This window comes from Coenobita brevimanus, chromosome 34 (assembly GCF_032717465.1).
Source record: "Coenobita brevimanus isolate Jiangsu-jjx chromosome 34, ASM3271746v2, whole genome shotgun sequence".
In the NCBI taxonomy this organism is placed as follows: Eukaryota; Metazoa; Arthropoda; class Malacostraca; order Decapoda; family Coenobitidae; genus Coenobita; species Coenobita brevimanus.
In genome coordinates, this window is record NC_136987.1 from 2,885,784 (window position 1) to 2,898,129 (window position 12,346).

The following is a 12,346-nucleotide window of genomic DNA, read 5'->3' on the forward strand; positions in this document are numbered from 1 at the left end:
TTACGATGAAAATGACTTACCTTCTTTTAATATTCCTTTCCTTTCCCTTCACGATTTTCTTAATCTCCGTAAATCTTTATAGATTCTGATTCTCGTTTATAAGAGTCACACTGTAATATCTGTATTCACTTATAAGCTGGGATTTTCACTTTAAAATATAAGAGCACTGATACAACGCTTTCCATGACTACAGTACGGTATCTACTTCTCACACGACTTTTTTATTTTCTTATTAATCATTAGATCTTACTTTATACTAATCCATTTATAGAAACTACACTACCACATATATTTTTCTGAGTTCTGAGCGACGTTTTCATTTAAATACAACAGTTCTGATGCAACTTTCATAAATAAACTTTTCTCTCCTTGCAAGTTTTTCTCTTTAATCACTGTACATCTCACTATCACTGTTCCACGTTTATAGGAACAACACTTGATATATATTTTTCGAGTTTTGAGCGCTTTTTCTCTCCAGTTAAATGAGTACTGATGCTGCACTTTCCATAGTTATTTCCTTCATTTCTCTCTCTGCTCGATTTCCTTATTCACTTTTCACTTTAGATTTCACTTCACACTACTCCACGTTTAAAGTAACCTCACTGTTATATTCTGAGTTTTGAGCAGGATATTCCACTATACATAGTACTGATGCAACACGTTCTCGTCCCCCTGCACGATTTTCTTGTTATCACTATAAATTTCACTGTACACTACTCCATGTTAATAGGGGTCACACTATTATACATATGTTTTTGAGTTTTGAGCAGGTTTTCCCAGTTAATACTAAACAAACACAAATGCGTCTCTCTCCCACTGTTCCGACGTAAACAATAACGCAAGCCCGTCTCCTCAGTTCAACTTATATTTTCTTCACGCAATACTTAATAGTCTCTTTTACGTTACCAATTCACTCTATATCGATAACAGAATGATGTAATTAACACACAATTGAATAATAAGTTGCAATAAGTAAAATAATCCGTCGAAAAGTTGCTGATTGCTCACACATGCTCACTTCTCAGAAGACGTGGCACGTCGCTTCGAACAGCAAGTCGAGTCGGTTCGTTCATGAGGTGTAGGTAATGCTAGTGAAGTTTTATTATTATTATTATTATTATCATTATTATTATCATTTTGAGTAAATATAAAATTCCCTCACAAGCATTTATTAATACGGAGACGCTTTTCAGTACTATTTGATTCAGTCTAAGAAACTTTTCGAACTGGAGGGATTTACGGTATATACCCCTCTATATTATCGTCAAACTTACAACCTACATAGCAAAATCTTTTTAACTATCCAAACATGTTAACCGAAATCATGTTTGGAGGAGTGTTGTTCTCCCATTCATTCTGTATGGCACTAACTTGAATAATAGGAGCGCAATAATAGTTTTCTCTCCCTCACATCATCAGCGTCATCAATATATCAAACCCACACACGCGCGCGTAAATCTCTGCCTATCTATCTGTCTATAAGCAGACGCCATCCTGTAAGGGGTGACAGTTTGTCTGAGTTAATTGTTTTACGGGGTGGGGCACTATGACCGCCAACCCACTTGTTGACACGTAGGGACAACGTATGGGTTGGTTATGTGGGTACCACTTAGCGCTGTTAATGATTTCCTGGTTTGTCACTCAATCTACAGCTATCTGGCAAGGAAAGAGTACTAAATAGTGTCTGGAAAGATGGGAGGAATAGAAGGAGAGGAGGGCAGACAAAAATAAAGGTAAAGGTGAAGGAAGAAGTAGGCAGCACTACATCGAGTGGATGATGGCCGCCAGTCGCCACCACGTACCACATAAAGCCTTTCATAATCATTTCCATCCTCATGCGCTTTGCTGATCACTGAATAAGTAACAAGGTAATAATAATGTTATGTATTATCTTGCCCTCTAAACTATGGTACAAATCAGCTTGGATCGTATGTATGCCGTGTTTTACAAAATCTTAAGAGCAACTAAGAAACTTCTGCCAAAACACCCATTTCCACACACACACGAAATGGGAAAGAATGAAAAAATCCTTATTAATGTATAGAAAATACTCTATATTTCTTATTATACAAATCTCTAACAATTACTGTATATGACAGTTACGTAACAAAGGTAACCAATATATATTTATATATGTATATACTGTATATGTATAATAAAAATTCCCCTGGCTAATGTGGAATGTTCATGTTTTCTGATCACTTGTTACCTTCATTACATCATAATTATTACCTTTGTATCCCATAATTAAGGGTTACAAAAATACTGAGATACATAAAAACCTAAACAACTTCATTACTTAAAAAATAAATTCTTCAAACGAGTCAGTCATAAGAAAATATAAAGTAAAATCTCACACGTATTGCATAAAAAATTCTTTGTGTAGTAACACATAGCACTGAACTACCCATTCATGTTTTTTTTTTTTTGCTACCTCCACGGTTCATTATTATTATTTTTTTACCTTAAGGGAAACCATTATGCTCTTGAAGCCTCATTCCCCTCCTCGTTCATACCAGACACATGAAGGTAGCAACACTGATATTTTAAAAAGTCATCTGACTGAAGGGGGTTAACTGAAGGAAAAGCACACTCAGTTGAAAACATATGTACCCCACAGCACACCAAGAAGGTAGTTGTTGTTGCTTAACTCAGTCTATCAGGTAAAGCAGACTTGTCGACCACACGTAAGCAACCGCTTCTGCGGGGCTGTCCTACCAAGTCAGTACTGCATATAAATTGCTTAGGGAACCAGCACCCCCCTATGGCAGACACTGCCTCCCCAGAGTCAGACCAGAGTTCTTTTTCGTGGCAAGGTGCGGGGAACAATGCAGAGGTTTAGCTCCTGGGTGGACACCACAGTTGCTTCATTCCACCCAGGGTAAAGACCACCAACATGTGTCGGCTCCTAGTCAGCGCCACACTGTAACAGTTAGTAGTAGTAGCTGTTGCCCTGGGTTCAATGAAGTGTGAAACTGTACAACTATAGACTAAAACTGCTCTTCTCTAGTAGACTACCATCCACCTTTTGGGGACAGGCAATAAGCAAACCCACTTTGTAATGAACCTCAATTCAACGTATTCTGTTTTTAACCCCTTCACCGTGCTGACATATTCTTCTATCTGATTCTTTCTACCTCCAAATTATTTTATTCAGCTTAGGAAAAATTTCTTGTATGGAAAAGGTCCAGGAAAGCTACAGTATATCAAACTTTTCTAGTCCAAAAAAAACATCCCTGAAGCTGAAAAATAATAATCTAGAGACAGTAAGAACAAACTTAAGGATACTGTGGGTATGTCACTTGATTGAAAGGGTTAACAAGGTCTGCGGGTTTACTCTATAGTTTGATGCTGGAGAGGGACACCATGCTGTGACACCAATATAACAGTCTGACTCACCAGTCTGGTTGTACAAACCGTCCCTTGACTACTTCACTGTGCCACAAAAGGAAGATGTGAATTGCATGAGAAGGGCAACTTAAGCCTACAGTCTACCAGGTACACGTTTCAGATGAACCTGGGGTTACAACTACTACTATTTCTTCATAGTATCAGTTCCCACTATATATTGTGCTACAAAGCATTTCCACTAACATTAAATTACATCCACGAGTCATTAAGATCAACCTCACAAATTTCAGTGTTCCACATATAAATTTTCTGTAATCTAGAGGACAAGTAGAGAAGGAATGGGTGAAATAGGGGTTTGTATGTTAAGTAACTTTTGGTACTTCATAACACCATTTCCTTAGTGATTATTTTCTTCATTACACCTCAATATCCTCTCATACGGTAATGATGCAAAGTATGTCAATATTAACTCTTTCAATCGTTAATTTATATTTTATTTTAAGCACCTCCAGACAATTTTCTTCAACTTACAAAAGAATTTTTAAACTAGAGAGATTAGATATGGCCTTATTTAACCCCTTCAACTACTGAGATCCTTCCCAAGTTGAGTAAAAATCCTTTGGAGGTGGGAACAGTAAAATATGCATAATTCAGAGTAAGGGGGTGAAAACAACAGAAAGCTGTGGTACAACATAGTATGTACAATAAATCACAAAGGAAGAGGTGTTATGAAGCTTCCCATGCCACTTAAATTACAACCCATGGCCTCTGTTGGTCTCTAGTGGCGAAATGAAAAAGCAATAGCCAAAATCATATTCATCAAAAGTGTAATTCAACAATATGTGAATAAAAGGCATTAGCCTATGGTTCATATAGTGTGCAATGGCCAAAACTATATGCACCAGAAGTGAAATGCAACAGTATCTCAGTAAATAAAAGTTAATAATGCACTGGTACTAAAATACCACAGTACCGTATGTCTTCAACTTAACATGGTTCCACAAACAAATTTTTGGCTGTTTCTTGGAAAGTGTCAATAATCCAAAAAACATTAAAATCATATGGAGGCTGCTGCATAAAGCCACAAGTCGCAGTCAACAAATTTTCCGTGCATATATTTACTTGCATGTCGCAGCTACAGGACTAAAACACATTACTGTATTTAAATGTAAAGCTAAAAATAAATATCATGTAGGAGACACAACTGAAAACTACAGTCAGCCTGACTGTACCTGACAGAGATCTGAGTCATCTTTTAGTCAATTATCTGCTATTTAATTGAAGAATAAGATAGTACAACATCCATACATCATTTCCTTCATATTTTTTCATACTTGGCAACATATTTTACTACCCATTTCCTGCAACAGCTTGACATTCAGTAAGGAAAGGTACTAGTTTTCAGTCAGAGCAAACCAGCTATAACTAAAACCAATTTAACCTTTTAACTCCAATGATGTGTTATATGTCTTCATTCTTACTGACAGATGATTTATTTCTGCTTTTGAGATACCTTACAAAATGGAGGAGTTACATAAAGCCTTCATTAACCCCTCTACTACTACAGGTCTGTCCTAAATTAAATAAAATCAACTGGTGGTAGCAAGAACAAAATAATGAAATGTATAATCAGCTTGAAGGAGTTAACAGGAATCAGGTATAATATATGTACTTAATGTGTAAGTTTAAAATCTTGAGAGGTGACCCAGTAAATACAAATCATTATGGCCACTTCAAACATACTCACAAAACCACTTTGCAGACACTAATTCTATTCTGGTATTGGCCTCTGAAACACCATCTGTACAGAAATAAATGTGCAAAGTAAAGTTATAAACAATCTGATACAAAACTGTGACAAAAGAAATATGCATCCTAATAAACTGGCATATTTGTGTTGTGCAGTTTCTTTACTATAACACACACACACACACACACACACACACACACACACACACACACACTATATATATATATATATATATATATATATATATATATATATATATATAAAGCAACAGAACTCTCCTTAAGGTTAATACTTTATACACATTAATGTAAAAACTTAAATTATACCAATCTGAAATGGTATTATGCAGATCTGAATAATAATTATTTTTTTTATTAAATAATTTTCATTTTACATCACTTCAGTTTTCCCATAAAAACAACAACTACTGAATTTAAAGCCATTCTGATTCACATTAAAAAAAAAAAAATAATAATAATAATGGAGGAAAGAGGTTTCTGGGTTCGTCGTCATCATCATCATCATTACCCTTTTTTCCACCTACGAAAGCAGTGAGGCAGAATCCACAAGCAAGGAAAGAGACAGTTTAAACATGGGAGAAATATCAAAAGCATGCCCAGCAAGCTGAGCCACACAATCATACAACTATCATTCAAGCCCCTGGAATCCTGGCTCCACCTCAAAGGCCAAACACAAGTATATGAAAGCTGAGAAATTCAAAGTACTGCTGATAAACTGTCCCTACTGCAGAATAGCAAAGTGTGAGATGAAGTCAGGATTCCAGGGACTAGATGAACAGTTAGTGAGTGTGTGTCCTTAGTTAATTCTCCCTCAATTTGTTTTCTTGCTTTAGGAACCATACCTTATTCCACCTCTGGGACGAAGAGACAGGGATGATGATGATGATGATATAAGTTTTCACACTCATAATGACACCACTAAACCATACTGAAGCAGCTATGTCACAGATTTTAAAAAGTATATAAAAATAATAATAAAATAATAATCTACACCTATTGCCAGAGGCCTTAAGCCCGTAAGGGGTGGCCACAAAAAAAGTCACCTCCATGTCGCCCTGTCCCCAGCCATAAATAAAGGTAAGGGCCAATCCTGTACTTCCCCCTTTGTGATATTTGGGGCTCAGGCTAGGACACTACACTCTATCCATAATAAATTTAGGGCTAGATATCCTGCAAATTTCCCAAGACAGCATTACATAACTACAAAAACCTCGTCACTGCTCTGATTGAACGTATTGCTATTACTTGACTGGGGCATTCTAACCACTACACCACCAAGTACCAAAAGTCACAGATTTAAATATTAAACAGAGCACCAAAGAGCCAGATCATTCAATTTCTACTCAACCATATAATCTAATCTGTGATGCAATTAAAACAAGTCATTTAAAATATACAGAAATATAACAGAGTTCAATAGATATGAAGTAACAATAATTGTGCTTAATGAATTTGTCCCATATCATTTACTTTCTACTCAACCATACAATCTAAACTGTGATAAAATTAAGATAACCACCATTTCAAATTTACAGAATAACATACTTCACTAAATATGAAGTAACAACAAGGATAGTTAATGAATTTCTTCCATATTAATTTTCTACTCAAGCATATAACCTAATCTGTGATACAATTAAGAAAACCACCAATTCAAAATTACAAAAAAATAACATACTTTATGAAAATATGAAGTAACAACAATGGTATATAATTCCATCCATCCATCCATCCATAGCCCGACGCCCTAATCCCGCAAAGGGTGGCCGCAGACAAAACGCCTCCAAGTCACTCTGTCACCCACCATTTGACTCCCCTCCCCCCAACTCACCCCCCCCTCCCTCATATACCTCTCAACTCCATCCCTCCACCTCATCCTCGGTCTACCCCTCCCTCTCCCTCCCTCCTTCATTTGTGTATTTGTAGAAAAAAAATGTGTACTTTCAAACACAAGTGCACACACACACATACACACATATTCTCTGCAAACAACTTCACTCAAAACTGTTGCGACAAAGAACTAAGCTTGTAAGTATTATGTTTTGTTTGTAATATTTTGTGATATAAGGTATTAAAACTATATAAATTCAGTAATTACAGAGAACATGGCCACTTAAACTGCTTGTTTATTTTTTAAAAGAAACTATGAAGGGTTGAGAAGATCCTGGGAATAATATAAAATACTTTTCAATTACTGCACTACATTACATAGTGATCTTGGATACAAATTTTTAATGTATTTTGGCTGTCATTACATCATGTACATATACACAAACCCTTACCAAAGTACTAGGCTATACATAAATATATTTACAATGATACATTTCTTTGAATATATCATTAGCAATTAATTATTTACACATGTATGAGTACTAAATATCTATATATATGGATGAACAGACAAATGTGTGGATGGTGCATACAGTATACAAGTATGAAGTGTGTAGAGTATACAAGAAATCCAAGAAATTATACTTATATTAAACATAATATACACAAGTATGTCTTCCTAATGATATGACGCTTTCTTACTCAGTCCCAGATTGCTCTTTTTTATCATCATTCATTCATTCATAATTTAATTTTGCCCCATACAAACCGGAGCAAAGAGGTTTGTCACTAGGCTATTTAGTTATACTGTACCTACAATAATAGTTCTGTGTTTGAAAGATACTGTAAAATTGTGTTTATGGCCAGAAATAAGCTGAGTGTGGACATGCAGGATATTGAGATCAGAGGACTAAAAATTTCAATAGATAGCCTATTAAGGTCACCTTAGTTAGCAGTCCTTCTTTACACACTTTATGCAAATGGTGTACTAAATGTTGTTAAAAAATCTACTTGAATACCAAGTAGCAGTAGTAGTATAGTATAGTAGTAGTAGTAGTATAGAAGTAGTAGTAGTAGTACAGCAGCAGTAGTAGTAGTGGTAGTAGTAGTAGTAGTGGTAGTAGTAGTAGTAGTAGTAGTAGTAGTAGGATTTCATCTGAAATGTGAACCCAGTGGACTACAGGCTGAGGCTGCCCTCTCCTGCAGTCCACCATCCTCCTATTGGGGGATTGGGGGATGTTGTAGAACATTTGAAAAATAAAACAAAATAAAAAAAAGTAAAAACAGCCAAAACTTAAACCCTTTGAACCTAAGATGAATTTTTCATTAAATTCTTACGAACTCATACTTTTTTTCTTAAGTGAAGGAAATAAAGCCTTAATAAATTCTTATTACCAAAGGTCTTTCCTAAAATGAATAAATACAACTGACAAAGAAAATAAAATAATAAGAATAAACTAAAAATAATGTTAGCCAGATTCAACGATTAATAATAAACTGAAAAGAATATGACTGAAATTCAAGGATTAACAAAAAAAAAAAAAAAAAAAAAAAAAAAAAAAAAGATCATTCATGGGGTTAATATTACACATAAAACAGGGCATCATTTGCATTCAAAGTGATAATAATAAACTAAAATAAATATATACATAAAAACTGAAAAACTACCTGAATTCAAGGGGTTAATAATTAATTAGTTAAATAAAGGACATCACTGGCACTGAAGAAGTTAACAACAAACTCCAATAAGGCATCATATGAATTCAAGGCATTAAAAAAAAAAAAAAAAAAAAAAAAAAAAAAGGACATCCAGATTCTAGTGGTTAATAATATACCTAAAATAAAAAATCTGGGAGTCAATAATACCGTGTCAAAATATATACAGTATCAGACTGCATACAGTAGGCAGTCTTCAATATAGGTCAGAGATGTGCTTGAAAATATCATAACTTCTCCCATGTACCCTGTAATTGGTACTGAACTTGGGGAGAAACCAAAATCAGCTTTATATGTAACAACATAACTTTATCCCTTCACTCCGATCATGTATATTTCTTTAATACCCTTGGTGCTTCCAGACGATTTTAGTCAACTCAGCAAACATCTCTTTTACAGAACAGATTAACAAAGTTTCTTCCTAACTTTTCCAGTTCGAACAGTCTTTACTAGGTTAAATATAATAATTTAAAAGCAGTACGAATAAAATGAAAATTATATAATTGGATAATCTGTGATAATCCGAAGACCTTCCAAACATTAAATAATACCAAAGATGGCAACTAATAATTAGGGCTCAAGGTATTGTGTGCTATGCTGTACTTCCATTATAACTGAAAAAATCTCTGTTCATCTCTTGGGGATCAAACCTATGTGTGTATCAAGGCAGTCTACCCAATACAGGCATTCTAACCATTAAACCACCACATGCCTTCTAGTGGGCATATGTCGGGAATGTATTGTAAATACAAGATTAAGTAAATAGGTAATTATTGTATATGGCATGGATATAGAAATAAAGCTAAGAAATGGCATGAAACACTGTACAATCAGAGACAAAAGTCTATCTAATACTGTATTCCACAGACCTATATCACACTTATGGTATTATGTCACATTCCTTCCTGACACATCATATCAATGAGCATCATCAACAGGTTGAGAAACAAACTAAAATTCTCTCATCTTAAAAATATTAGTCAGCAGAAGAAAAGAAGCAAAAGATATAAAATTCTATGCAACTTTTATGGGCAGTGGAAAATAACCATGCCTCTCTCAAATTAGGATTATTAGTCAGCACAGGAAAGTGAAGGTGGAGGAGATGAAGCATTAGACGAACTTTTGTCCCTGAATGTACATAAAATGTAAGAATACTGACAACACCTGATACAGGTTCAATATCACCATATGAAAATATTCTTTATGATGGCATATATTTGTCTATGCTTTGATGTAAATTCCTGCTATACAGAAAAAATATCCAATTGGTGGCTCTTGATGAATATGTTACTGGTTGCGTTTATATATTAAATAACAGTATGCAGGGCATACTGTTAATTCAGTGGAGGAACGCTTATTGATCTTTTCAGTCACAGGACATAATTTTTTTTTTAAATTCTTATTTTAGTTTATATTTGTTATCCCCAGCCTATTTTACTCAGTTTAACACAGACTTTTCAAACTAGTGATGCTAGATTCAGGCTTCCTTATACATTTTTCTACTGGGTCTCTTCCCAAACTGAATAAAAAATACTTGGCATATGCAAGAATAAAATAATATGTCCTGACTGAGTGGCTGAAAGAGGAATACAAAATGGCTGAAGCTACCTGTAACCCATAATGTACTACTATATGTACAGTAAATTATACAAATTCAATTACCACTCTGATTGCTGGGATATCTTTCAACTGACGACAATACCCTGATGTTAGTGCCAGTAAAATTCTAAGAGTACCAGCAGGCAGAGAAAGGGTAACTATAGATAGAATTTGATGCCTTTGACTGCTAGCATATTGTACAGCTGAGCAAAGTCTTCTCATATTAGCCTGAACAAAACAACCAAATGCACTGACTATGGCAGAAGTTAATTTGTACAGTGGGAGAATCAAGTAAACTGGTTACATATTCAGGTATATATGAGCATGTATAAAAATAAACATCACAACCAATGTTCAGATTTTAGTACTGTGGGAGTTGTTGCTGCAACCCCAGGTTCATCTGAATGTAAACCCAGTAGACTACAGGCTAAATATGCCCTCCTCCTGCAGCCCACCATCCTCCTTTTATGGGTACACAGGAGTCCAGGGAGAGTTATATAACCAGGCAGCAAAGCCATCCAGTTATATTAGTGCCACCACATGAAGGTACCCCTCTCCAGCATTACAAGAAGGAAACAAATGTAAGTGATACTGACTGATACAAAATTACTCACTCACAGGACACTCCAGTACCTGGCAGTTGATTTAGGACAGAGGGTTGTATTCTACGTAGCTTGAGACTTGACAACACTTCTTTCTTAGTTATTTATCTTACATATTACGCATTAATATATCTCTTGCATGCTGTATATATCATTTCAGTTTTGAAAGAACATGCATCAGTGACATACAAGAGAATGAGAGACAGACTAGAAGAGTGTATGGAAGTGAGGTAGAGGGAGAGAAGAGGAGGGGAGATCAAGGATGAGATGGAGAGATGGAGCAATGTGAAGGCAATTTGTTTGTGGTCACCCCTTACAGGATTCAGGTGCCTGGCAATAGACAGAGAGAGACAGACAGACATTCAAGAAGATACTGAAGTGCAATGTGCAAAATAAATAAATAATGATCATGTGCTCGAATTCTTTATGGCCACAAAGGTGACCCTGAATGTTATGGCTCAAACTTCCATATAAATCTACTGTAGAGGAGTTCCTGTAGATATGAATGCATTAAATCAGGTACAATATCTGCACTAAAAGCAAGATCCTAACTAGACAATATTCTAAAACCTACAAGTACAAAACCCATCTGGACCCTCAAGTAAAACTACATGCATCTGAGGGACAAACAATGGAATGCAAGAGATTTTTTACCTTTTCACATTTTAGCTTCATGATATAAAATTCATCCATCCATCATCCAATCCTATGCTGCCCAATGAGAAGCATAGGAGCCTGGGGCTAGGCAACACATTCTGGAAATACTGTCCCGCGATGGATATATACAGTAGACTGCATTATACATATCTTTAGTACGTCTAACTGTGACTATCTATGTAAATTTCTGATACAATTATGCTTATTTTGATCAACAATTTTATGCAACATCGCTGAAATGCTGTGTAAAAATTGCAGTTGTTTACCAAAGAAGAGCAGGAGGAGTTGCAAATAATTTCTCCAAACAAAATCTCTTCACTATCACACTGTGCTGTTGAGAAAAACTATGGAAATTGGAACCACAGACTTAAACAGGTAAGGGAAAAATGTGTTCACAAATAAACACTAGGGAAACTAAATTACTGTAACTGCACAAGGAAACTAAATTACTGGAGCTGCACAAGGAAACTAAATTACTGGAGCTGCACAAGGAAACTAAATTACTGGAGCTGCATAAGGAAACTAAATTACTAGAGCTGCACTGCCCTCTGGCAAAATTGGCAAATCACCCTGAATAAGATCAAACATCTGACAATGAGTGCTGTACAAGGTGGTCGTATATTACACATCCAAATTCTTGTGTGTTACAGGGACAGCTCAGTCAGCATTACCTTTGTCTATCTTGGATAATTTTTTACTTCACATAACCATACTTTACAGTGACTGCTTTTTATGGCCACTGACTGCACAGCTTATCGTGAATTTCACAAAGCAGCCAGGACATAACCACTCCCAACACCAGCAGACTGAGTCATGTCCAC